The sequence below is a fragment of a genome, unplaced genomic scaffold, assembly GCF_019419815.1.
Source record: "Pyrus x bretschneideri cultivar Hongxiangsu unplaced genomic scaffold, Pyrus_bretschneideri_v1 Contig22, whole genome shotgun sequence".
NCBI lineage: Eukaryota > Viridiplantae > Streptophyta > Magnoliopsida > Rosales > Rosaceae > Pyrus > Pyrus x bretschneideri.
In genome coordinates, this window is record NW_025999524.1 from 437,135 (window position 1) to 441,754 (window position 4,620).

Genomic DNA, 4,620 nt, shown 5'->3' on the forward strand with positions numbered 1-4,620 from the left:
TTTTACTTCTCACACATCCTTGATGATTTTTGTCCGTTGATCTTTTTCAATTTATCCGATCCGACGGTCGAAAATTAAAAAGGTGTGTGAGAAGTAAAACGGAGTGTGTGGATATCACACCCCTTATTTTTCAATCACCAATTTTACATCAACTAAGGAATTGCATGCATAATGTTACAAAGCAGCCTTACATGTTCAAACCCTAGCTTGGAATTAATTTCTTAAACTGCCCTGACCAAATATTTATTTTACAAAGTTAAATTTGCGTCAGGGTAGCTTCAAGACCCTCCTTCGGTAGCTTCAGTCATTAGTTGCCTAATGTTCTCTTTCCTGCGCTTACCTGACTCCTTAGATGGGCTCGAATTTATTAAGCTGTCCACGATTTTGAACCACTGGCTTGAGGGGTCGCACGAACTATCTCCGCTTAAGCATTTACAGGCATTTGTGACAATGATACTCTGGTCGCCTACATCCAGGCAAACTTCAGTACCATCCGTGGTCTTAGATTGGAGGTGCATCTGGGAATCCGAAACAGTATCCCATTGCAAATTCGGCTCTGTGCACGATCCCAATACTGCCGGCTTATTCAGTTGATCAGCTTGTATGCACAAAATAATTCCTCTCAGCATTAGGACCTTCGTGGATGTATAGATCCAGCCTTGAGTATCAGAGCATGGACCTAAGGACAGAGGGCCAACGGTTCCAGAATTTAGGAGGCACTGGCCTGTGGCTGGATGGAATATGATTTTATGCAACGTGGGTATAGATAAACCTGACCCTGCAAACAGCACAAGTACATTAATCTTAAGTCTGCAAATTTGAACAGACATGGGTGTGGCTAGAGCGGATGTGGTTCCCCTATGAACCCGAGTTCGAATTTCCATCCCTACAATTTATTTTAGTTTAAAATAACATATAGCTTGTGTCAGTCGCCAATGAGTGCGTGCATGGGGATTTTTGAGGAAAACATCACCAGCATATTCATGTCTGGGCGGCTGACCTTGAAAAATCGAACCATGAAATCGAACACACTATACCTTTGATAGAGGTTTGGAGGATAGATATTCTTTCAGTTAGGCTTGGGTTCCTGAAACTACTCCAATCCGAGTTCAACATTCCAAAATACTCTTCCACATCCTTCACCCCTTCCCTGATATAATAGCTCCCAGCCAGGCTCCACAGAGCAAAATCCACATCAAGTTCAAAAGCAGCAGCCATGAAGCAGTTTAAGTACCTGTTGTCATTTACATTGGTGCCCCTCAGGTCCACACCAAACTCGCTCACAAACAATGGAAGTCCTCTGTCAAGCAAAAAACCTGACCTTCCCTTCACATTATTGTACACTTGGCCGCACACTTGGTTGAGGTTGCCGATCTCCCACGCATGCCCATCTGTAAATCCATACCAGTGCATCTCATATACCGTTTTGCCATAAAATGTGAGGTTCACTGGGCGATCCGCAAGGAAAGACAAGTCTGTGTCAAAATTCAGGCCAGAGAGAATGACAAGCACATGTGGGTTTGCCTTGTGCACTTCCTCAGCTCCCCTCTGCATGTACCTATACCATGCATAGTTCACAGGATTATAGTTAATTACCATTAATTCGTATAGTCAATGGTATATGCATAGAACTGAGAAATCATTGTGATGTACTTGGATATCGTCACTTGGGATAACAAATTCACTTATGTTATAACACATGAGTTTGCTTGAAATGAAATGCCGCACTTACATGTACCATCCTCAACATTCTATCTGGGACCTCGCAGCTCATTCCTCAAGCTCATGCCCACCACATTGCGCACGCCACGGAACAACGCGGCCATTCTAGTTAGGCCAACGATCCAATAATCAGGGTCGAACTACTCGTCGCCAAAGAAACCATTGCCGTCAGTTTCGCTGCAACACCATCCAGGCTTGCTTAAGTGATTGTCCAGTATAACCATCACATTGTTGTCCCCAAGGGTAGAAACCACTGCCTACACATATGAACATAATAATCAGTTATTAACGATGCTTAAAATAATAAACCTATAAAAATAAAATTGGAAAATGCAGACTCTCTTCACTCTGTTTTGTAGGTAATATATACCATTCTTAAATCAGCTACTCAAAAATTTAAAACTATGTCATGTATATAAACTGAACTTTATTTCGTATGATCAAGAAATTTTTAAATTTACACTCATGCTCAAATATATATATATATATATATATATATAAATGCTCAAATATATATATATATATGTATGTATGTATGTATAATATTGATTTCTAATAACATATCGTTCATCAATGTTACAATAAGTGGATTAGTAATACCAAGTTGCAGTGTTAATGGTTGATGGTGCACAATAATTTACTAATTTTGTAGGGAATTTAGATTTTAGCCCAATCAACACAACAATCTGTTAAGTAAATGAATGTACCTTGCGGTTTCAATTTAGACATTTGCATTTATTATTGGAAACTGTTATTAGCACTTTAAAAATCTCATTCTACACTCATCATAAGTGGATTTTTCTTTCTAGAGTGTCAAATGAGATTTTTGAAGTGCTAATAACAATTCCCTTCTTATTTTCTATGACAAGTTTACCCTTTAAGTAATAATGGAAAGAATACAATGTTTCTTCATAATTATGTGTTTTTTTTCTCCAAAATTGGTTTTGAATTTGTGTAGTTGTAGTACATATATATCCAATTGTTTCAAAAGGGAACTATTTTTTTTTTTTGGTCCATTAAAATTAGGGAAACTTAATGAAACACTTTCGGTACTGTTCGTTTTTAACGAAAATGACATTTTTACCTTGAAAAGTCACTCTTGTTACTATTTACTTACACTTTTATTTTGTCATTTTCATTAAAACTAAAGTTTTTGAGGACTTTTCGTTAATTTTCCTTTAAAATTTTCCATAAAGTGATGGCCGAAGAATTTTTTATTTTTATTTTGTAAACTGTAAAGTCAATCCCACTCTACTATTTTCATCATGAGAATTGACTATGTGTGTGACATCCCACATCGCCCAGGGGTGATCCTTAAATGTATATCCCATCCCTACTTAGCACGAGGCCTTTTGGGAACTCACTGGCTTCGGGTTCCGTAGGAACTCCGAAGTTAAGCGAGTAGCGCGCGAGAGCATTCCCAGGATGGGTGACCCATCGGGAAGTTCTCGTGTGAGTTCCCAAAAACAAAACCGTGAGGGCGTGGTGGGGGTCCAAAGCGGACAATATTGTGCTACGGTGGTGGAGCGGGCCCGGGAAGTCGTCCCGCCCGGGCCGGGATGTGACAATTTGGTATCAGAGCCTAACCCTGGTCGCGTGTGTGCCGACGAGGACGTCGGGCCCCTAAGGGGGGTGGATTGTGACATCCCACATCGCCCAGGGGTGATCCTTAAATGTATATCCCATCCCTACTTAGCACGAGACCTTTTGGGAACTCACTGGCTTCGGGTTCCGTAGGAACTCCGAAGTTAAGCGAGTAGCGCGCGAGAGCATTCCCAGGATGGGTGACCCATCGGGAAGTTCTCGTGTGAGTTCCCAAAAACAAAACCGTGAGGGCGTGGTGGGGGCCCAAAGCGGACAATATTATGCTACGGTGGTGGAGCGGGCCCGGGAAGTCGTCCCGCCCGGGCCGGGATGTGACAATGTGAATATGTTAATAAAAATAAAAATGCACAATGTTATGCAGCCGAACCCTGATGGTTAAAAATTCATAAAAATCATTATTAGAAAAACCTATGGAAGCTGTGACTTCGTTGCATTTAAATTCATTTTATTTTATGAAAAAATTAATATCCATATTCATATGGGTAAATTCATTGTAGTCAAGGAGGGGGCTTTAAAGTTCACGTGGCTTAGGGACAAGTTTCAAGTAGTGCCACCTGAAATAGGAATAGATAATCCAGAGTTGCTTCCGTATGTTAGAGCTTACCTTATGTATATATTATTTTCGTAACAAGATAAACTTTATAACTTACTTTTCTAGTAGAAAATTTTATATTCATTTGTTTCTATTGTGTTTCTAACCATTTTTAACTTTAGGGACAAATAGGGAATGCAGAATAAAAACGTTTATTTGTATTAATGCCAGCTTATCCTCGATGGCATGCATGGTAGTCAAAATTCGGTTTTACCTTAAACTTGCTTGAAGGATTGAGTTAAGTTAAAACCCGAAAGAAATAATGTATTTTTTTTGCTGTTTGTTTCCTGTGAAAATTAGACTCGTACCTGCAGAGCTCTTATAAGGGAGAGATTGACGAGGCCAGGGTTGTTGTCCTGGATACCGGAAATGTAATCGTCCAGTCCGAGGCTCTGAAACGACTGGCGAACAGTGACAGCTGCAAGCATCCAATTGGTGGTCAAGAAAAGCGGCCACGTCAGCCTGACGCAGTTGAATCCCATTGATGTGATGAGCTTGGCGATTGCGTCCACCGGCTGCTTACTGAGACCTTCGGCGAAAGAGGTGTCCAGATGCGACGGCCAGTTCACGCAGGCCAGCTTCACTCGCGTCCCATTCTCGTCGGCGATCCACCGCGAGTAGGTGTAGAGTGGGAGGGCTGAGACTGTGTTGAGAGAAAGGATAAAGAGAAAGGAGAAGAGTGAGATGATCGGCCTTGCCAT

General features: G+C 41.1%; 1 pseudogene; it reads right to left on the bottom strand.

The window, feature by feature from the left end:
- Positions 1–278: 278 nt before the first annotated feature.
- On the bottom strand, positions 279–4,620 carry LOC103949936 (annotated as a pseudogene).